This window comes from Dasypus novemcinctus, chromosome 5, assembly GCF_030445035.2.
Source record: "Dasypus novemcinctus isolate mDasNov1 chromosome 5, mDasNov1.1.hap2, whole genome shotgun sequence".
NCBI classification, from domain to species: Eukaryota; Metazoa; Chordata; class Mammalia; order Cingulata; family Dasypodidae; genus Dasypus; species Dasypus novemcinctus.
In genome coordinates, this window is record NC_080677.1 from 113,663,931 (window position 1) to 113,687,846 (window position 23,916).

At 39.1% G+C, this 23,916-nt stretch overlaps 1 protein-coding gene, 1 long non-coding RNA gene and 1 pseudogene across 2 annotated transcripts in view; 2 read left to right on the forward strand and 1 right to left on the reverse strand.

Annotated features, from left to right (window-relative positions):
- Nucleotides 1-6,731: 6,731 nt before the first annotated feature.
- LOC101419598 (uncharacterized) lies at nt 6,732-23,824 on the reverse strand. Its single transcript, XR_009185887.1, has 5 exons — nt 23,680-23,824; nt 22,827-22,951; nt 17,981-18,051; nt 16,507-16,741; nt 6,732-15,795 (listed from the first exon to the last, which is right to left on the reverse strand). It is a non-coding gene; the product is annotated as an uncharacterized lncRNA (long non-coding RNA).
- LOC111767357 (U5 spliceosomal RNA) lies at nt 15,157-15,259 on the forward strand (annotated as a pseudogene).
- The window catches only part of BPGM (bisphosphoglycerate mutase), a 40,224-nt gene continuing 38,724 nt past the window's right edge, over nt 22,417-23,916 (forward strand). Inside the window, exon 1 of the mRNA XM_058297379.2 lies at nt 22,417-22,595. The gene's annotated coding sequence lies outside the window, so the exon portion shown is untranslated. The remainder of the gene's footprint in view (nt 22,596-23,916) is intronic.

Sequence of the window (23,916 nt, forward strand, 5' to 3'; positions counted from 1 at the left end):
AAAAAAAAAAAAAAGATATATAGAAGCAGATATGTAAGAAAAGAGAGAAAGCTCCATAGACACTGAAGAGGATCCTGCAGCCCTGGGAAGAGAGTTGAGCCATTCACCTGAGAGTTTAGAGTTGACCTTGTGAAGAGAACAGAGCAGCTAAGCCCAGAAAGAAATAAGCCCCAGGGAGAGAGAGAGCCCTACACCAGCCTACAGCTGAGATCTGAAGAAGCTGGACCCATAGAGCCTTAAGAGGGAAGAGGAAGGCTGAACACTCTCAGAACTCACCCGCCATCTTGCTTCAACACATGGCAACAGAGTTCGGAGGATTCTGAGAAGATGACAAGGGACTAACAGGCAGAGGTGAATGCTCTCACAAAATTAACAAAGAAAGAGCCAAAAGCTGTCCGAGGGACCTGCTTTGGGTGTTAGCAGACCAGGACAGGGCTACACAACTCCCAGGAGGGTTAGGGACAGAGAAATGAAGAAACTGAAACAACAAACGTGAGTACTAAGCCCCCATGGTGGCTGGGCATGGCTCCCCTCCCCGACCCCTAATATATAAAGCTGGGGTAGAACCCCTGGCTCACTGCAGCCAACTGAGAGGGGAACAAACATCTTCCTCCCTGTCAACTGTTTCAAGGAAAAAGGGAGGGAGGTGAGGGTGCTTTTCCTCAAGGAATTAGGCCAGTGGAGCCCACTTTGAATCTCTGATCTATAAATTCAACACAGAAACACAGGAAAGCCAAGACTGAAACACCTCCGTGAAAAGGTGTGATGACTAGTGCCATCTGCTAGCAGGTCTGGGTAGTGCATGGATAAAAATTGTTCATGCTCTCTTTATCCAACCCCTGGGAGAAAATGTGTGCCCCACTAGTGAGTCCCTGGCCTGATTTTGAAATCTTAAGCTGAACAATTTTAAAGACTGAGAATAAGTTGACCCAAATATCAAAGGAAAGCTGTGTAAGAGTGTGGGGAAACAATAGGCAAGAGAGAGAAATTAGCCATCAGAGTAAATTCACCAACATATTCAAATACCTAGACATCAGCAAAAAATGACAAGCCTTACTTGGAAACAGGAAGAGATGGTTCAGAAAGAAGAACAAACCAAACATCCTGAAGAGATGCAGGATTTATGACAATCAGTGATAATCACACAAGTCTCCTAAATCACTTCAAAGAATTTAAAGAAAATATAACTAAAGAAATAAAGAATATTAAGAAGACACTGGGAGAGCATAAAGAACAATTTGAAAGGTTGCAAAGAAAAGTAACAGACCTTATGGGAATGAAAGACATGATGGATGAGATTAAAAATACATTAGAGGCACATAAGAGGAGATTTGAAATGCTCAAAGACAGAATTAGTGATTTTAAAGACAGAACATCTGAACTGGAAAAGACAGGAGAACTGAAAGAGAAGAGAATGGAAAAAATGGAACAGAGTTTCAGGGAAATGAATGACAAAGCAAAATGCACAAACATTGCATTATCAGTATCCCAGAAGGAGAAGAGAATGGAAAAGGGGCAGAAAGAAAATCTGAGGAAATAATGACCAAAAACTTCCCAACACTTATGAAGGACATATATATCAATATCCAAGAACGACAACACACCCAAATGGAATAAACCCAAATAGACCTACCCTGAGACACCTACTATACAGAATGACAAATATCAGAGATAAAGAGAGGATTCTGAAAGCAGCAAAAAGAAAAGCATCACATACAAAGGAACCTTGATAAAATTAAGTGTTGACCTCTCATCAGAAACCATGGAGGAGAGAAGAAAGTGGTATAATGTGTATGTATGTACTGAATACATACTGATGTATTCAGTAAAATGTACTGAAAGAGAAAAACTGCCAGCCAGAAATTCTTTTTTTTTTTTTTTTAGATTTATTTTTATTTATTTAATTCCCCTCCTCCCCTCCCCCGGTTGTCTGTTTTCTGTGTCTTTTTGGTGCGTCTTGTTTCTTTGTCCGCTTCTGTTGTCGACAGCGGCATGGGAAGTGTGGGCGGCGCCATTCCTCGGCAGGCTGCTCCCTCCTTCGTGCTGGGCGGTTCTCCTTACGGGTGCACTCCTTGCGCGTGGGGCTCCCCTACGCAGGGGACACCCCTGCATGGCAGGGCACTCCTTGCGCGCATCAGCACTACGCATTGGCCAGCTCCACACGGGTCAAGGAGGGCCGGGGCTTGAACCGCGGACCTCCCATGTGGTAGACGGACGCCCTAACCACTGGGCCAAAGTCCATTTCCCCAGCCAGAAATTCTGTATCCCTCAAAATTGTCCTTCAAAAATGAGGGTAAGTTCAGAGTCTTCACTGACAAACAAAAACTGATAGAATATGTTACCAAAAGACCAGACTTCCAAGAGATACTAAAGAGAGTGCTGCAGCCTGAAAGGAAAAATAAATAAAAACAAGGCCAAGAGATGTGAAGTAGAGTTTAGAAATGAAGATTATTAGTAAGGGTAAACTAAAGGATAAGAAAACAGACAATAGAACGGTATGATAACAGAGAGCCCAAGGACAAAATGGATGAAGTAAGTAATGCCTTTACAATAATAACACTGAATGTTAATGGATTGAAATCCTCAATCAAAAGCCACAGACTGATAGAATGGATTAAAAAAAAAAAAAGAGCCATCTATATGTTGTCTACAAGAGACCCACCTCAGCCATAAGGACACAACCAGGTTAAAAGTGAATGACTGGAAAAAGTTATTCCATGCAAATAGTAATCAAAAAAGAGCTGGAGTAGATGAAATAAGTGTAAAATAACAACATTATAGTATATGAACAATAATTACTCAGTGCACCTGGCAAATTGTTTCTGTGATCAGTATTCTGTAATTTTTTTTCATACAAAATAAACACTTGCTTTTAAATGAGGAAGAAAAAAGATATGTATAAAAATTAAGAGAATAATACATAACATTTTGGTGCCATAAACTTAAAATTCCAGATGAAATGGATGATTTTATAGGAAATATAAATCACCAAAATTAACTCGAACAGAGATAGGAAGTCTGAATAGATTAGACTGCACAGGGGTGAAAGGTGAGACTGAGGGGATAAAAAGCTTAAGAATATCTACTTTTTAAAAAGTCTCCAAGTTCCAATGATTTAGCAAGAGAACTAAAATATTGAGTACACGTAATTTTTATGATATTCAAATTATTCAAAACCATCAGAAAAGAAGAAAATTTCCTACTTCATCTTCAAGGTCAAAAGAACCTGGCATAAAATCTTACAGACTCATTCAAAATTATGGTTCACTCTCTTTTCTGAAAAATATAGATGCGAACATCCTAAAAGTATATCTATAACAACTGAATATAACAGCATATTTTAAAAATACAGTTTGCCCAAATAGGTTTTATTTCAGAAATTGAAGGATAAAAAAATACTAGACTATCTTATCAGAGGCCAGTAATTAGAGCAGAAGTCAGAGGCTGGAGAAGTAGCCAGTTTGGGGCCCAGCCAAAATATGGAGATGATGATTATTACAAGCAAAGAACAGAGACAATGTGAAAATTAAAGTATAGGGGCCAAGTCTGTAAAATAAACATGTTTGCTAATCTTTCCTGTATTTTTTTTCCTCTACAATAGGAAGATCCTAGAATGAATTAGTGAAGACGTTAGCATAATCCCTAAAATTCCCATTGAAATAGTATAGCAAAGCTAAAATTTTAAACAAAATTAACAATATCTATATTTATCTTTGAAGTTGGCTGGTGACTAGGAGTCATATCGGCCCAGAGATAACACCTGTGAGACAGTAAAATCTTTAAGGAAATCTCTCAGTTAACAGAGTTTTGAGTTAGATGCTGAACATGGGTTTGCCTGCAGGCAGGTCTCAAGAGGAAATCTGCCCTGGCCTGATCAGCCGCCCCCTTTTTATGTGCTTTCTCCTCTGACCGCCAGAGAGCAGACCAACATTGCCCTTCTCAAGTGAGAAAAGCCCATGCCTGAGTCTTGCAGCCTGAGGCTTCAGAAATGTTCTGGTTAAACCATTCTATACATTTTATCAAAAGGGCAAACCATTCTTCTTGAAAGGCATAATCAGAATATCTTCTTTTCTCTTTATATGTTATTTGAGGAAGGAGTGAGCAGGATGTAAATCAAATAGTCATTGAACATGAAGTTATACATAATACATACCAAGTTCCTGGTGTTAGGGAGCAAGATAATAATTTGAGCTATTTTCTTTTTTTTTTTTTTTACATTTTATAAGACTTTATTATTTTTCTGTAAGTATCTCACTTCATTCTCACAATAACATTGGGAGGTACTTGGGGCAGAGTACATTGTTCCCATTTGACTGAGGCTCAGAGAAGTTTAGTGACATCCAAGCCACTGAATATTTGGTGTCAGAATCTGAACCAGGGAAGTGGAATTGGCTCAACTGACAAGAGCATCCGCCTACCATATGGGACGGCCAGGGTTCAAACCCAGGGCCTCCTGACCCGTGTGGTGAGCTGGCCCACGTGCAGTGCTGCCTGCGTGCAAGGAGTGCCGTGCCACGTAGGGGTGTCCCCCATAGGGGAACCCCACACACAAGGAGTGCACCCCGTAAGAAGAGCCACTCAGGGTGAAAAAAGTGCAGCCTGCCCAGGAGTGGCGCCGCACACATGGAGAGCTGACACAGCAAGATGACACAATAAAAAAGAGACACAAATTTCTGGTGCCGCTGACAAGAATACAAGCGGACACGGAAGAACACACAGCAAATGGACACAGAGAGCAGACAACAGACAGGGGAGAGAAATAAAAAATAATAAATAAATCTTAAAAAAAAAAAAAAGAATCTGAACTATAACCCAGATCTTAAGACATCCTGTGCAAGAGTACTTTCACTTTTTCCTCTTCCCTTCTTCCCTCCTCCTTTGTTCTTTTTTTCCTTCCTTTTCCCCAGCCCCTCTCACCTTTTCTTTTCCTTCTTCATTATGCAATTATGTATGGCTTTAATAAAATGAACACTCATTAACCCAATGTGATATATATATATATTTTATTTTTTAATTTTTTAGATTTTTCATTACTTTCTCCCCTTCCCTGCCTCCTCCCCTGCAGCTGTGTGCTCTCTGTGTCCATTCACTGTGTGTTCTTCTGTGTCTGCTTGTATTCTTGTCAGTGGCACCAGAAATCTGTGTCTCTTTTTTGTTGTGTCACTTTGTTGTGTCAGCTCTCTGTGTGTGCGGTGCCACTCCTGGGCAGGCTGCACTTTTCTTGTGCTGGGTGGCTCTCCTTATGGGGCGCACTCCTTGCGCGTGGGGCTATGTGGCACAGCACTCCTTGTGTGCACCAGCACTGCACGTGGGCCAACTCCACATGGGACAAGGAGGCCTGGGGTTTGAACTTTGGACCTCCCATGTGGTAGGTGGACGCCCTATCCATTGGGCTACCTCTGTTTCCCTATATGTATTTTACAGATATATTTAATTTATTTCTCCCCACCCCATTGTTGTTTTTCACTTGCTGTGTCTATTCATCTTTCTTGTTTCTTTAGGAGGCACCAGGAGCCAAACCCAGGACCTCTGATGTGGGAGGGAAGAGCTTAGTCACTTGAGCCACGTCTGCTCCCTGCTTTTGTTGTATCTCTCATTATGCTTTTCCTCCCCATGTCTCTTGTTGCATTATCATGTCGCACCAGCTCGCTATACCTGCCTGTCACGTCAGCTCACTGTCTTCTTTAGAAGGCACCAGGAACCTCTGCTCCCTGCTTTGTTGTGTCTCTCGTTACATTTTTCTTCTTGTTTCTCTTGTTGTGTCAGCTTGCCCCACCTGCCTGTCACACCAGCTTGCTATCTTCTTTAGGAGGCACCAGGATCTAAACCCGCAACCTCCCATGTGGTAGGCGGGAGCCCAATCACCTGAGTCACATCTGCTTCACCCAATGTGATATTCCAAATACCTCTGAAGTCCAAATGCATTCCACCCCCGATCTGTAACCACTATCCTGGACTTTGCAGTTACTGTTCCCTTTTCTTTCTAGTTCTATCATATACTATGCATCCCTATGAATATATACATTGTTTAATTTTGAAAGTTTGTGTACTTTCTGTAAATGGAAATCATACTGCGTGTATTCTCTTTTGCTCAACATTATATATCTGAGATTTATCGACATTGATATATATAGCCATAGTTTATTCACTCTCACTGCTTTAGAGTATTCCATTTTATGACTATAGCACACTTTATTCATCTGTTTCCTTACTGCAGGGCATTGGGCTATTTTCAGTGTCATACTATTATTAAGAAAGCTACATATATCTCTTGTTGTACATAAGTAAGAGTTTCTCCAAGGTATTTACCTAGGAGTGAAATTACTGGTCATGGACTGTGCCTACTTACAGCTTTGCTAGCCAATGCCAGATTGTTTTCAAACTGATTGTACCAATTCTCACAAACATGATTTCCTGTTACTCTGCTTTCTCACCAACTGAAACTTTTGGCCTTTTAAGTTTTAGCCAATTTATACCCAGTACTCAGATTTTGGTTTCTAAACCCTATTCTCCAATAAAAGGAACCAGGGATCCTTGGAGAAATAGTTGATTCTAAGACTAAGGCAGAGAATAAATGATTCTGAAATACCTGAGGTACCAGAAAGTAAGGAAATACATTTAAAAAACACCCAGGGCAACCTGAAAGAGCTCCTAATTGCCAAAGGTGGAACAATTTGAGTAACAAATTAAATATAGTATTGGATTATAATCCATAAAATAAATATCCACGAGTACAAACTAATATAAATACGATTAGTAATGGAAGTAAAATGTAGCATTGATGTGGAGAAAGTGGTCACGGTAGCTGCTGAGGGTAGGGAGTGGGAAGAAGAGATGTGATGTGGGGGCATTTTCAGGACTTGGATCTGTCCTGGGTGGTATTTCAGGGACAGTTACTGGACATTGTATGTCCTCCCATGGTGCACTGGGTGGACTGGGGGAGAGTGAAACTGTAATGTGGACCACTGACCATGTGGTGCAGCAGTGCTCAGAGATGTATTCACCAAGTGCAATGAATGTCCCATGATGATGGAGGCTGTTGTTGTTATGGGAGGAGTAGGGTGAGGGGGGTGGGGGGTATATGGGGACATCATATATTTTGAATGTAACATTAAAAAAATAAAGACAAAAAATTCAATTAAATAAATGGGGGAGACGGGACAGCTCTTCCATATGGTAGAATTCCAATTAATAAATGTAAAAGGAAAGAGAAAAATAGAAAATCATCTTAAACACCACAGCAATAACTGTTGCAGATGAGGTCCACCAATAAAATCAGTGGGTGAAAATTTGTGGAGAAATTAAGAATTATTTCAAAATATCTTCTCCAAGATATTTATTAATCACAAACATAAAGACATTAATTTTACAGTAGAGACACCTGGCAAAAAACCACCTTAATCAAGTGATCGAGACCAACATATCTTATAATAAGATATATCAAAATAATGAACCCCATGATATGATGCAGTGAGAAGGAAACAACACCATTTCCCTGGTATTCTCATCTAAAGTATATAACCTTGGTTCAATAACGAGAAAACATCAAATTCAAATTGAGATACATGTGACAAAATAATCTATACTCTTTGAAAATACTAAGGTCATGAAAGATAAGGAAATTACTGAGGAACTGACTGCAGAGGACTCAGAACAAATAAAAATTAAATGTGATGTGAGATCCTGGATAAGATCCTGGAATGGAAAAGGGACATGAGTGGAAAATTAGTGGTGGAATTTAAATAAAGTCTTTAGTTCAATTAGTAGTACTGTATCAATGTTTATTTCCTGGTTCTGAAAATTGCACTGTAGTTAAGTGGGACAATAACATTAGGGGAAACTGGGTGAAAGATATATGGAAACTCTGTACTTCTCTGGCAACTTTCCCATAAGCATAAAATTAGTTTAAATAAAAAACTTAAAAATTTTTTCTTTCATTAACCTGGAGTTGTGAAAATTTTAACTAAGGGTGGAGAGAAACAGAGAGGCATCATGAAGGTAGAAATTGAATATCAAGGAAGCGGACTTGGCTCAATGGACAGAGCGTCTGCCTACCACATGGGAGGTCCATGGTTCAAACCCAGGGCTTCCTTGAACCATGTGGAGCTGGCCCACGCACAGTGCTGATGCACGCAAGGAGTGCCGTGCCACGCTGGGGTGTCCCCCGCATTGGGGAGCCCCATGCACAAGGAGTGTGCCCCATAAGGAGAGCCGCCCAGCGTGAAAGAAAGTCCAGCTTGTCCAGGAGTGGTGCCACACACACGGAGAGCTGAAGCAGCAAGATGATGCAACAAAAAGAGAAACAGATTCCTGTGCCGCTGACAAGAATAGAAGCGGACACAAAAGAACACAGCGAATGGACACAGAGCAGACAATGGGGGGGAGGAAGGGGAAGATAAATAAATACAAAATAAATAAATCTTTAAAAAAAAAATCTGAATATCAGCTTTATTTCTGAGGTTGGATAATGTGGCTCAAATACAAGGCAACAATAACCTTTTAAATACTGCCCCCAGATCTAGACAGATTATCCACCCAACAGGCAGCACCAGACCCTGAGGTCTAACCTGTGAGGGTAGGAGCTTTATTGCTAAGATCACCACATGCACATTCTCTCTGAAGCAAGCAGATTCCAAACGATGGGCCAGGCCAGATATACTCAAAGTTTTCTCCTAAATTAACTAATTGAATAAATTGTTCCTACTGCCCTAGGGATAAGTAAGTGTACAGAAAGAGGCACCAAGCATTGGGAATATGCATTCCTTGCAACCTTCACTTATAAAATTTTCTGGGCTAAGTTTTCTCTTTTTTTGGTAGGGGAAGATTTTGTACTATGGATTTCATTCCTTTATTGATTATACAACTATTCAATCTTCTTTTTCTTCTTGAGTAAATTTTGGTAAGTTATATAATTTCTAGTTACTTTTTAATCCATTTTTCCAATCTGTATTTTCAAACGTATTAGCAAAGAACACATCCTTCACTTACCCACCTCTGAAAATTAGGTAGCCTTCTGGGTCCTGGGATATTGTCTTCTCTATTGCCTCTTCTTCCCTCTACTGCAATAGCTATTCAAGACCCCACATGGGTGATAAGCTGTGGCTTAACCTCAAAGACAAGAGAGCCTATAGTGAGAGGGAATTGGAAAATTGGAAATCCCTAGCATCTGGGGACTCTCTCCAGACTCCTGAACCAGATTCTGATTAACATATGCCAGGTAATGGATGAAGAACACCATTTCAGCTTCAACTTCAGAAAAGGAAAGAAGGAAGAGGGAGAGGAAGAGATAAAGGGGGGAGGAAGGGGAGGAGGAATCGTTATCCTCTGATCTTCGAAAGAAAGTTCATGAAAAAAGAGGAAGAAAATAAATCATCAAAAGAAAACACAAGTGACAGTGATTCTTTTTTTTTTTAGCAGCACCAGGAATCTGTTTCTTTTTGTTGCGTCATCTTGCTGCGTCAGCTCTCCGTGTGTGCGGTGCCACTCCTGGGTAGCCTGCACCTTCTTTTGCACTGGGCGGCTCTCCTTACGGGGTGCATCCCTTGTGCGTGGGGCTCCTCCACGTGGGGGACAGCCCAACATGGCAGGGCACTCCCTGTGCGCATCAGCACTGCACATGGGCCAGCTCCACATGGGTCAAGGAGGCCTGGGGTTTGAACCGCGGACCTCCCATGTGGTAGGCGGACACCCTATTCATTGGGCCAAGTCCGCTTCCCATGACAGTGACTTTTAATTCTAATGATGAAGGTGTAAGGAAAACAACAAAAAAGCAAACAAACAAAAAAGACAAAATGAGAAATGAAGAATATAAGAAAAAGAAGTCTAAGAAAAGTAGAAAAGAGAATAATGATTCAAGTTCTGACAAGCATCTCCAGAGGATCCCAGAAAGATCAATCAAAAGCCTGAATAACCCTCGGATTTGCCTTTGAATTATGGCCATGTTCTGTAATCTGATAAAGATGCCGCTGTGACTGAATATGTAGATACTGTTAAACTTATCCCACAAAGAGGTGAAAGATTCATGAAGAAAACACAATATTTAAACTGTTAGGTTATGTAATAAGTACTATCACTTAATGGAGGGTAGGCACTGTGAAAAGAGAATCAGACACACAGGGCTGAAGCAAAGAGAGCCCTGCAGTCTTTAAATAAGAAGTAAGAGAACAAAATTCTTACTAAAGGGAAAATAAGGATATTTGATTTTCCGGATATTTTATTTTAACAAAACATAGGACACACACATGATCTGAAAATGCCTGATGTATCACTGTTCCTTTTATGTAACTGTCAGTCTGTCCAGAAAAAGCCAGTAATTGATATAATTTTAGGAGGTTCTTTGGGTCATTTAAGATGGATTAACCACAATAACTTTCTGGTTTGAAAACCGAAATCTTGAATGACACTTACTATATTAGGGGAAGTGACAGAGAAAGTGTCAATAATATGAGAAACTTAAAGCTCATGCCATTGGATGATGCTATAAACTCTATGGACTACCCCCACTTCCACCCCCCAATGCACTTACAGAAAATTATCATTCCTTTATAGAAATGTGTTACGAATGGAATTAATAAAAACACACAGCAGACAAGTGTTAATAAAAATGAAGATACTGGTGAACAAACTAGATCTAGAATTTAAAAATTGATTTCTATACAGTATGTAGTCCACTCTAGAAATTAGGATATTTTTATTCTATTCCCAACCCAACCCCAAAAAACAAACCCAAAAGTAAGCTAATCCACAAACCTGTCCAACTGAAAAGTTTTGAAGTACTAATAAATATGGCAAAATGTTAAAATGTGTTAAGACTGGTCAGTAGATGCACAGTGTTTATATACTATTACCTATTATTCTCTGCATGTTTAAAATATTACATAATTTTAAAATCCCGAAAGCATGAAGAAAATAATGACTAGGGGTTAGTTAACTAAAGAAGGATAAATACATTCCATGGGAGTGGATGTAGCTCAGTGGCTGACTACCTGCTTCCCATGTACGAGGTCCTGGGTTCAATCTCTGGTACCTTCAAAAAAAGAAAGGAAGAAAGAAAGAAAGACATACATTTCAGGCAGAAAGAAGAAAGAACAGTATATGAAAATGAATGGAAGTGAAAAATACCTCTGGGATATAGGTAAGAAACCTGATGAAGGTGCCTAAAAGGGAAAAGAAGAAGACAAAATAGAATGATTAGCGGAAGGCAGCAGAGTCAAGATCTACTGACAGGAAGTCAGAAGAACCTACAGCTGCTTTCAAACTATTTAAAATATACTGCAAACAGAGGAGCTTGGTGGAGAATGCATACAATGTAAGATTTATTTTATTTATCCACTCCCCCACCCCCCTGCTTCTTGTTTGGGGTCACTGTCTGCTCTGTGTCCACTTGCTGTGTGCTGTGTCTGCTCATCTTCACTTTTAGGAAGCACTGGGAACCGAACCTGGGACCTCCCATGTGGGAGAGAGGTACTCAATCGCTTGAGCCATCTCTGCTCCCTGCTTTGTTGTGTCTCTCATTGTGTTTCCTCTGTGTCTCCCTGTTGCATCATCTTGTTGCAACAGCTCACTGCAGCAGCCCATCGAACAAGCTTGCTGTCTTGCTTATCTTCTTCAGGAAGACTGGGAACCGAACCCGGGACCTCACATGTGGTAGGCAGGAGCTCAATCATTTGAGCCACATCCACTTCCCAAGAACCCGTACAATTTAAACACTCATAAACATCCCAGGGAGAGGAAGGAACCATCATACATGGAGCACCTATAATGTAGCCAGCACTTAACATACACTATCTCAATTAATCTTCCCAACAACTCAGAGCTATTTATCATTATTCCTGTTTTATGTATGAGGACCCTGAAGATCAGAGAGGTCAACTAACTTGCCCAAGGTTATATGACTAATAAGTTGAAGAGCCAGGAATCTGTCCACATCTGTCTGATTTAAATTAAAGCCAATAATCTTTTTTGAAAACACTTTGTTTTTAGGTATAATTTACATAGCATAAAATGTGGCCATTTTAAATGCACAATTTGAAGAGTTTTGGTGAGTTTATACAATTTTGGAACCATCACCACAATCCAGTTTTAGAACACTTGCATTACCCCAAAAAGTTTCCTCATGTAGTTAATCCTTGCTTACTAGCCTTAGGCAGCCATGATCTGCTTCTGTCTCTATAATTTTGCCTTTTCCATAAAATTCCTGTAAATGGAATCACACAACATGTAGTCTCCAATGATCTTATTTTAAAAGATTTATTTATTATTCTCCCCCACCCCCTGCCTGTTGTTTTTGTGCTTGCTGTCTGCTTTCTGTGTCCATTCACTGTGCATTCTTCTGTGTCTGCTTGTCTTCTCTTTAGGTGACACCAGGAACCAATCCTGGGACCTTCTGGAGTGGTAGAGAGAAGCTCAATCTCTTGTGCCACCTCAGATCCTCTGTGTCTCTTTTTGTTGCATCATCTTGCTGTGCCAGCTCTCTGTGCAGGCCAGCACTCCTGCACAGGCCAGCACTCCCCACGTGCCAGCACACCACATGGGCCAGCTTGCCGCTCAGGCCAGCTTGCTACGTTGGCTAGCTTGCCTTAGCCAGGAGGCACCAGGGATCAAACCCTGGAACTCCTATATGGTAGGCAGAAGTCTAATCACTTCAGCCACATCTGCTTCCCTCTAATGCTCTTTTAAGTCACTGTGTTCCCCAGAGAGGCAAGGAGTAGTAGTAATATTTATGTTTTATTTCTTTTTAGGTGGACTCAGAAACTCAATCCATCATTTTGGAAGCTATCAAAGGCAGTAATTCTCTTATTTCTAAGATTTTGGAATCTCTTTCAGCAAAGGAAAAACAAGATTGCTTTCAAGAATGTTATAATGAGCATTGCTAAAGCTCTGATTTCAGCTCCACTGAACATTCACCAAATGCAAATATATGACATTTAGGCAGATACTAAATTGAATTTAATATTTCCTTTTGGTCAGTGGTAATGTTATAAGAGCAGTTGATTAAACACTAGTGGAAGTATTTCCTGAGCACCAAGCCATTTTTCAATAATAGTTTCAAAGTTAAATATAATCAGAGTAGTGAGTTTATGTGCAGAATGGTTATTTGGTTGGTATATGAAGCACCAAAGAGATTTATTAACAAAATCTTGGAAATAAGGGAATCATTGCTTTTTATAGCTTATAAAATAGTGGATTGAGTTTATAGGTCTACAAAATTTAGTGGCAAACCCTTGAACATAGTTCATCTGAGTTAGTGCCACCTTTGGGAGGCTTCCAGTCCTGTCTTGGTGATACTTACCTCACTGCTCACATTTTCTTTCAAACTTCCTTAGATTCCAGGGAAGCACCCCCTTAGAAAATGATTGCAGAGTCCAGACCATACCTAAATCATTCAGGCCTCCTCGTTCACTCCTTCTCAAGGCTCACTCCTTGTCTCTTCCCTGGGTCTGTATCAGTTATATCTTCTAAGCAAAATATGAGGGTAATTGATCTGAAAAATTTGAGCCTATAGAAAAATAGGATCAAATGAGACTTGGTCTTAGGAAGTCAGTATATTTACAGTGCTCAAATCCCATCTCTTCCTGTAAGAGGCTCACTAAGGTTCTATAAGGAGGACTTAGCTTGAGGGTGAGGTAGCACAACGGACTGGAGCCTATATTGATGGTTGGTTGAGGGAGTTTTCCCTTGACTAACTTCTCTCCGTGGTCACATAGTCTTTCTTTCAGACTTCCCCCTTTTAACTTCTAACATCCAAGTCTATACTATGCCAACATATTTTCTTAAAATACTGTCCAAAAAAGGGACCACTTTTGGAGAAAGAGCTCAAAGGGTGCACTCTCCTTGCTCCTTTGTCCCCACTGTTTCCAGCATATAATCTCCAGTGTCAAGTCTCTCCATTAAATGTTTCTTCCAGATGGGTCTTTGAGCCAGCAGATGGCTTAGCCTAAATCCTGGAGGGGACACTGTGCCTGTGTCTATGAGCCTTCTTATCTGCTACTGTTTGACCCAGGCAAGAAGTGGCAGCAGTTCTGGACCACCACCCCGTAAGCAATGAGCTTAGCTCGTTTGTCCTTCAGTACACTTTTTTCCTAAGTATATCCTACCGGGTAGGTACTGAAATACCAGCTCCTACAGCTGCCTCCATTCTCAGAGCCTATTAGGACTTTGGCTCTCTGTTTGTTTCATTTTTGGTCCACAGAGATGTTTGTCTTGTTTTTGAATTAGACAACATATTTTATCTATGCTAACACTGTTGAGAATGGAAACCTGTGCAAATCTTACAGGCATTCTATTCATCTTTTAAACATTACTCAGGCTTCACCTTTTATTAAGTATCTAAACTTCTCACATCCCTACCAACTTTTTCTCATTCCCACCCCCTCCCACACACATACTTAAATGGTGGCATGAAATGTAACATGGAACTGTATAGCATAGCAAAACTTCATGTGAAATACGAGTATGGGTAATATTGCATATATGACTGTTTTTCTTTGAAACTGAACAAATGTACATTAATGTTACAAGATGTTAATATCAAGCAAAAGTATAGCCAAAGCAAAATATGGATAGTAGTGTATAGTAATATATTAATAATCTTCCATTAAGGGTTAAAAAAAAAAAAAAAAGGAAATGCACTAAGTGAAAGAAACTACACAAAAGGTATTACAAATTGGGAAGCAGATGTGGCTCAAGTGATAGGACTTCCGCCTACCATACAGGAGGACCCAGGTTTGATCCCTCGGGACTCCTGGTTAAAAAAAAAGAGAGAAAGCATGCCCACGTGGCAAGATGAGTACCCACATGAGTGCCCACGTGGAGAGGCAAGTGCCTGTGCAGCAAGCACACGTAGTGCTGGCCCGTGTGGAGTGCTGGCGAACGTGGAGTGCTGGCCCACCATGATGAAGATGCTAAAGTAGCTAGTGGAAAATGTGCGCACTATGCAGGAAGTAAAGAAATTGTAGCAGTAACATGACGATTACACAAACAGTGAATTGCTAGAAGTGAAAAAAATATCAGAAATGAAGAATTTAACATTAGATGGATTTAACAGGCCAGCACAGGAAAGAATCGGGGAACTTGAAAACAGTTACATTGAAAACATCCCTACCAAAAACAAGGAGGAAAAAGTGGGGGGGGGGGGGGGGATGACCCAATTCATCCATTCTCTGGTTTCTCTTCAGATCATACAGATCTTTCGTCTTTTACCAAAGATTTCCATGGAGAAGAAGTTATGAGTTTTTAATCAGTGCCAAAGATGTACTGTGTTAATAGGGTGGTGTGGAAAAATTTGCCATGTGTATGCTATGGACCATAGTTAGTGGTACAGTCTGATGATATTTCTCATAATCTGTACAAAATGTTCCTCAACAGTGTGGTGTGTTGGTGAAGGGTTGTTGTATGGGAATTCTACACGTGCATGATTGTTTTCTAAGTTATAATTCCGTAATAAAAACATATTTTAAAAAAAGTGCTAGTCCTTCCACCAAAATACCCTGTAAACTCTCACTGTATTGTAATTAACTATTCATCTGTACTGGACCATGCTCTTTAAGGACAGGAACAATGTTTCATTTATCTTTGTATCACTTGCACATGACACAGTGGGCTTGTTTAATGGTAGGAACAAACAAAATCATTTCCTTCAAAATTCCTAATAAATTCTTAAATATTAGGAGACATTCAACGAATAATGGATTACTCATTGGTTTGATTTACTGGTTGAGACCAGATCCTATGCATTTCTGAATGTTTTACTTGTTTTTTTCATTCTTCCTTTTCTTTTTTGCTTTTCTTGCTCTCCTGTTTTTAGAGAAGGTAAAGATGCAGCAAAGTATAAAGAAATAGATGAGATTGCAGAGAAAAATTACACTAGTTTACCTTTTTTTTAAAGATAAAAGTGAAAATATTTGTCTATTATTAATCCTTTGACCAATATAGTGTTGGGTTTGGAAATGAGAACAAAGGTCTTTGCTATTGGTCCTAAAATTAATTCTTTTTTTTTTAATTTTTAAAAAAATTTTATATTATTCATTTTTTAAAAATATTACATTTAAAAAATATGAGGTCCCATTCAACCCCACCGCCCCCACCCTACCACTCCCCCCACAGCAACACTCTCTCCCGTCATCATGACACATCCATTGCATAAAATTAATTCTTTACATAAAAGCAGGTCTAGTGAGATAAGATGCCTGACCTTTACATAATTGCTTTAAGTTAAAGAAATTTAAGTCATTTGGTGCTGCAGCAATCTGCTTCAGCTATCATATAGTGATTATGGATCACAATAACCTGAGTTTCAGTACATCATCTCACCTAGAATCATTCAACATTGGAGCCTTGCCATTTACTTAGCTTACAAATCATAACTGGTAAACAGAACATCACATATGTCAGTAACTTTAATTTTGCCAATTTTTACCTCATGTGGTTGCCAACAGACCATTTATCTATTTTTATTATCTGATACTTAACAGATAGATAATGTTAAAGACCAGCTAGGACACTCACCTGGCATGAAGAGATCAGCATTCAGTTATTGGTACTGACTGATGTTTATAAGACTGGTAACAAATTACTTAGTCTCATTATTCCTTACTTGAAAACTTAACTAATAAAATCAGCCAAGTTATTTGCTAAATTTTTGTCTTAAGGATTCTGTGAGGATTCAAATGGGAAACTCCAACTCATGTTGGAGTCGCAGATTCATAGATAAAGTAGCTTCTTTCTGGACATTGAATAGCACCTAGAAGTAGCAATAGAAATGATAGTTCTCAAAACCACTAGTGAAAATTCTGTTTAAAAAAGGGGGGAGGGGTGTTACCTAGGACCTCAGGTAGCCTCCAAAGGCTTCTCACTCAAGGAAAAGGTTTTTACATCACATAATTAAGATTATTCATCTTTAATAAGACTGCTTTTTGCCTGTGATTTTTAAATGCTAAATGTTTTAGATTTCTTTAATTTTTCCCCTCTCTATGTGCTTTTTAACCCCTTAGGCTTCATGTTATCTTAGCTCATCAGTATCTGTGGCCTAGCACTTGTTTTGACCAAGTCATCATACATATCCTTTCCCACATAGGGTAACCCCTTAAGCTTTATCTGCTAAAACCAGCTTTTCACAGTCCTAGGAGGGCCTCCAAATTGTTTTCTATGTGTTTTTCTCAAGAAGCAAACAGGAGAAAATCAACAAGGTTGATTTTACCCTATAAATAAGAAATTATACTGCGTCCTTAATTTATCATTGAGACTTTGTAAAGTTAAAATTTATTGAGTTTTTTCCATGTATTAACTTGTTTAGAAAACATAACAACTTTATGAGATAAGTACCATTATTATGCCCATTACACAACAGAAGATAAAAGGCAGGGCTATTAAACAAGTTGCCTGAGATCACATGGTTAGGAAGGAATAAAGCCAGGATTAAAAGCCCAGGCAGACTGGCTCCAAAGTCTTCTTAAGTACTGCACTATTCTATTTATTTTGAACCTCAAAAGTATAATTTCCTTCTGCTGGATAATTATTTGTCTTTAGTAATACATTTGCATAAGAGAATGGCCTCAAAGTTGGGAAACTTGGATTCTTGTTCTGTGCTTTAACCACTTTTGTGATCTACAGCAATCTATTGCCCACTTTGGGCATCAATTTTCTCATCCATAAAATAAAAGAGTTGGGGGGGGAATAAATGAACGAATAAATCTTAAATAAAAATAACAGAGTTGAATTACATGACTTCTAGGTTCTCTTTCAGAGCTAACATTCTGAGCCTACACATAAATTTCAACACTATTCTTATAATTTTCCAAATATTACATTTTATCTTAACAAACTCCTAGAGTCTGAGTGCCCAGAAGTTTTTAAAAGACATGTGCTTATTTATTTGTATGATTGTCTATATAAGATGTACTATGTAGAGAAAAAAGGTGGAGAGAATTTAATCTTCTATTCTTTTCCTGAATGCAACCATTAACATATATTAATTGCATACCTACTACCAGGCACTATGGACCAGTGGTAAACTTAAGTAACAGGGTCCATGCGTTCAAGGAGTCAACAGACCTGTGGAGAAAGAGAGAAAGAACATACGATGTAAAATTGCATTTGTATTAAGCTTTACAAAGAAGATGTACACGGTACCTTGACAACATCTAATTAACCTAGGAGATATGACCTAGGCAAAGGTCTTGGGGAAATGACCTAATAAACTAATATCAAATTTGAATAGGAAATGATCACTTAACTACTTTCAAAGTTGAACAGCAGTTTGAGAGAAAGAAGGGGGAGGAGGACATTCTATATAGAGAAAATGCATGGGCAAAGGCCTAAGGGCCACAGGGAAAGGGAAAGAAGGCCCAAACTAGAAGCAATGTGAAGCCACTGCAGTGCCCTAAGCTAGGGGAGGGATTCGTTGTGACATCATCACAAACACATTCTACCAACATTACCCAGGCTGCCTATAGGAGAGGAAAAGTGGGTTCAGGAAAACTAGTTAGGAGGCAAGAAGTGATAGTAGCATGGGATGTAGTGTTGGCAGTGGGGGGTAGGGTAAGAAAGATGGGGAAAAAAGTATTTTAAAACATGTACACTTGATTGAAACTGTGATTTTATTTAGATTATATAAAGAGGCTTTAACAAAACACCTCAGAAATTATGCTTCTTAATAAGTGTCAATGTGTCATATTGGGACGTTATATACCAACTTCAATGATGCTTCATGGCTCTAAACAATTCTGGAAAGACTGCTTCAAAACTTCCTTCAGAAGGAGTTTATGAGTCAAGCCAGAAAAATAGACTTATTGCTATATATATATAGCCATACTTCATAGATCCTGAAAGCTAAGGAAACAAATATGTGAATATTCTGAATTGATGCAATGTTTGTAAGAACTTCCTTTTATGAGTCTGACCTTAAGTGAATACATGAGGTCATATCTTTAAGAAAATAATGTGATGTGGAGCAGGTATAGCTCAGTGTTTGAGCACGTGCTTCACAAGTACAAGGCCCAGGTTCAATTCCCTGTACCTTAAAAAAAAAAAATTATAATAATAAAAAAGAAAACATGTGGAGGAAAAAAGCTAAGTCACCCGATTCCTCATCAAAGAATGAGGATATGTTCTTTTGGCAAAGAGCTAGCCAACTCGGGAAATTCTTGGACAGTCAGGAGTGGATTTTTTTTTAAAAGGGCACAGGGGAGAAATATATCTTAGAAGGTTGACAACAAATTTCCCATGGGGGAAAAAAAAGGAAGAATGACGTTATATTCATAAGTTTTTAGGAGCAGTGTGCATAGTGGAAATTAAAATTTTAGAACTAAGGCTAGAAATCAAACTCTGGTTCACTTACTAGCTGTACAGTCTTGGACATACAATCTCTCAGCACCTAACTTTCCTCATGTGTAAAATGGACATTCATACCAAGCATTTTGTGAGCTTTTATTAATGGAGTCCTGATTTCTTGCACAACCCCTATTCTCCTTCACTTAAACACCCTTTCTTCAAGTTAAAGAATAGGAAACCTAGGGGGAGACAGAATACTAGGGCAACAATCCTCCACTGTCTCGGGCTTAAATGTCTTTACCTTTCTCAGTTCTTTAATACCAGGGCATACAGAAAAGAACTCCTGGCTACTTAATCAACTTCCAAGAAAAAGAGCTGGGGCCAGGAGGCATTGTGCTTGGTTCAATAAAGATTCCCAGATTACTCTGTTATTGGAGGAAAGCAGCAGCCCATTAAAATCATTGAATCTTTTCAAGAAACTGAAACAACCTCAGTGCCCAAGAGTAAGAAAACGGCTGCATTATGAGCCATAGTACTCAAAGGTACATATTGCGTGATGAAATTGTATATTAAAGAAGAATATTAAATGACATGAGAAAATGTTTGTGATAAATTAGGTTTAAAAATTGCCATAGAACAATAATATTTACTATGATTTCAGTCTGTTTTAAAGAAATGATTTATGGAAAAAATATATTAAGATACACAAAATGTTAACAATGAGTTCTCTGGGTAGTTGGATTGTGGGTACTCTAAAATGTCTATTTTCTAAGCCTTTTACAATAAGTGTCATATAATATATATAATATAGAATTTTAAAAAACACAGGGCAGAAATTGTGACCACTTCATTCAGCAACATAAAATAAAAATGTGTTTTATTCCTGAGCAGTGAGATAGAAATTCTGTAAAAGAGGATTCTTGATTCTCTGCAGATTTCCTCTATTTTCCTCTTTTCCCAAATCCCAAAGAGTTTTGTTTTTCTGCAATTGAGAGTAGGAAAAAAATCAATGTAGTTCTTTTCCTACTCGAGGATGTTCAGTGTTGAGGCTTACAGAAGGGAAATTTCATTTAGCCCAGATCTCCAATATCAGTCTCCTGGCCATGCCAGTAGGTCTGTTACCTCTTTAGAATTCATTTCCTAACAGTAGCCTCTCTGGGTAGCAGCAAGAGAACCAGGGAAATTCCTCTACCATATCCTCTGAAGAAGGCCAAGTCTTAGTTTTTGCAGAGAGCAGGAAAGGTGAAGAAAGCTCAAGGTCCAGTTCTTTTTGAGTTCTCACAATAAGAACACTTCTAAATAGTTAAAACACTTTGTATTTGTCATTAGTATTATTGTTAACAACCACTTACTGAACACTTTCATGTGCCAGGCACCACACTCTACTACCTCATTTAATCTCCACATAGACCATACAGGTATTATCCCTACATGGGATAATAAAGGGATAATAAAGATCATGAGGCAGAGGTCAGCAGCTAGCATAAAGTGCTAGTAAGTGCCAGAATACAGTACTTTTTTTTTTAAATATTTATTTTATTTTTAAAAATATATTTACATTACATAAATGTTACATAGAAAATGTAGGGGATTCCCATATGCCCCGCTCCCTACCCCTCCCACACTTTCCCACATTAACAACATCTTTCACTAGGGTGGTACATTTGTTACAATTGTTGAACACATACTGGAGCATTGCCACTAAGTGTTGATTATAGTTTACATTATAATTTAAATTCTCTCCTACACAATTTTGTAAGTTATGACAAGACATATAATATCCTTTAGATTGCAAACTATTTCAACATTGTCTCCATTATCCTTTATATTCCTGTGAGGTAGGGGATGATCCTACATTTTAACTTGTGAAATGTAGGGAGAGATTGCATTAGATCCCTTCTGAGAGTCTGTATGGTGGATCCCTAAGAGCACTTTTGGTTCTCAATTTCAGTAAAGGGTATCCTGTGCTTTGTTGGTCAAAGTGGGAAGTCAATCATGGGCCGATTATAGTACATTATGGCTGATGTAAGATTTTAATCTAACCCTGAAGAAGGTAGGATATGTGGTGGGAGAATAGATAATAGCAGCAAACAACCACATCATAAAGCATCCTCACAGTGTTAAAACAAGAAGACCATCTTGATACAGGATATAGGACTAACTAACTAGGGAGTATGCTGGAGAAAGGGAGCCAATGGCTCGCCAGGCAAAGAAAAGGTAGAATAGCCTAGGTCAGCAGGTAATATTTTGATGCTTGGTGGATCAGTTTAACCCTACCTGGAAAAGGCAAAGGGCTAAGTGTAAATAGCCACGAATTACTCTGACCAGGTATGCACGCTATCATAAAATAGTATTTATTCAGTTCTGAATAAGGCAATCTGCTACTAACCCTTAAAGTACCATAAGGGTAAATATCGACTTTTTAATAAGCACAAATAATAGTGTTATATGTGAAAGGCTATAATAATTTACTGCTTTTACATTTCTTGTTTAGAAAAAAATGGGACTATACCAAAGTTGTTTGAAGAGAAGTAGTAAACTAAGACACAGAAAGCCATTTTCATAGTATCTACAGCACTTGCTATACCTGAATTAAATTCCTCATGATTGGTCTTAATGGAGGTTAATTTTTAAATTATTCATCTTGACTTTTAAAAAATATTGCTTTTTGGGTCTTAAGGGAGACTGGTGGGGGTGGGGGGGCGGAAGGCGGCAAGAGAAGGATGCATTTTCCTAGAATTATGAATTAGCAACTTTGGGTTATTGTCCCAGCTCTGTACCCAACCAGCTATGTCATTCTGAGTAAATCACTTAAGCTTCAATTTCTTCACCTGTACAAGAATGGGCTAGACTTTAATTTCTAAGGCTCCCTCAAGTATTAAGTTTTTATAAGTCTAATATCCTTTGAAGCTCATTTTTGTGAGCCAAGATATCTTATTGAAAAGTTCATAAGGAAGACAGTTCATCAGATCAGAACATAGAATTTAGGGTGTGATATTATTACATAGATATTCATGGAAACAGTTTTGTCATAGGACAACAGTAAATGCTAGAATTCTGCCTCTTCATATTCGTTCTACAAGGACCATTCTTATTCCTGACACAATTTTGCTTTTTAATTTCTATTTGACAGAATCACTGACAAAATTGCTTCCATTTTATATCAAAATCACTTATTTGTAAACCAAATACTCTTAAGAATGGTTCTAAAGGGCAGGTGATATTTGATATTATTGATGTTCTATGTGACAAGCTAACATTCCGTGGGTATTCATAACAACAGTAAAATGAAATCCAAATGAGCAACAACAGCCCTTCATTCCAGAGTAAGTATCCCTAAATGTCAAACGCCGTAAGACTCTACCATTTGGATAATGGGTAGTGAGTAGGGATTCTGATAATAAAGTAGAAAAGCTTTCTCTTCACTTTGTCCCCCTGTGGTATAAAGAAAAGGAAGAGCAAGTGGGCAGGTGTATAGAATCTGAAAGCTGCATTCCTGAGGGCCAACAAGACTGGAAGTTGCCTCCTCCAGTTGCTCTGACCTGAACTCTAGTTACCTGTGCAAGCTGAATTCCAACTATTACTTGATGGGACCTATTGCTTGATAGGACCTGTCAGGATTTTGATTCATGCTCTCAGAAGTACAGGGCTGTTCTGTGAGATCCCAGGAAGAATTGTCATGCTGTAAGAAGGATAAATGAGGTATAGAATGGGCTACAATTAAGTCTTAAATGAATTCAGTACGTAGTGACAGAGTTAAATAAGGGAAAGACTAACTTTTAAAAATATATGTATAATTATTGAGGCCTTCCTTGCTGGTCACAAACTTACTGGATTTGTCGTAAGGACAAAAACAAGGCAAATTCAAAGGAAGACACTAAACACTCAGTAGGACACCTTCTAGAAATCAAGAAGTGGAATGCCCCACATAGGCACACACAGCATTCTTTATCTTTCTCGCCCACACCGAAGTTGTGACGTGCATGCTTCGAAACTGTGTCTGGTAGTTCAAGTCAGTTTAGAAGGTTATGCTGTCTCGTGCCAGGTTTCAGGTGTTTCCATGAGTTTTTCTTGTTCAGTAATTGCGGTGTCCAAATTTATAATTCTCCTAATTCCGACCCGTCCCCCCTTCCTCTGTTCTATAAACCTCTTGGCGCGTTTCATCATCACTCTTCTTCCTCGGCTAAAACAGCGTCAGAGAATTGCCTAAGGGGAATCCCTATAAAAGTACGAGGGAAGGGAAGATGAGTTGTTGCCCATAATTGGGCACTTTAAAGGCTTTCGCTTTAATCACGATTTCAGACTCAAAACCACGCATTTATGCAAAAGTCACTTTCTTCTGAGAGGACTACCCTACTTCATCCTCAGATTACAGTCTGTACGTGTTCAATGAGTAAAAAGAAACAGCACCTCGTCACTTCCAAGCTTCTGCCGGTACCACTCTTCACTGGCAGGTGTCTCCCGAATGACAAAACGCTATTGAGAAAGCCTACGTGCACAGGAGCCCCTCAGGCCCGAGGCTCCTCTATTGCCGGGAGGACGCGCGAGGGTTTCCCTACTTCCCCGGACCCGTGCCCGCCCACTAACGTCGAAGCCCACCCTTTATTGGTCCAAGCGTGTGTCCGTATTCGAGGCGAGCCAATAAAA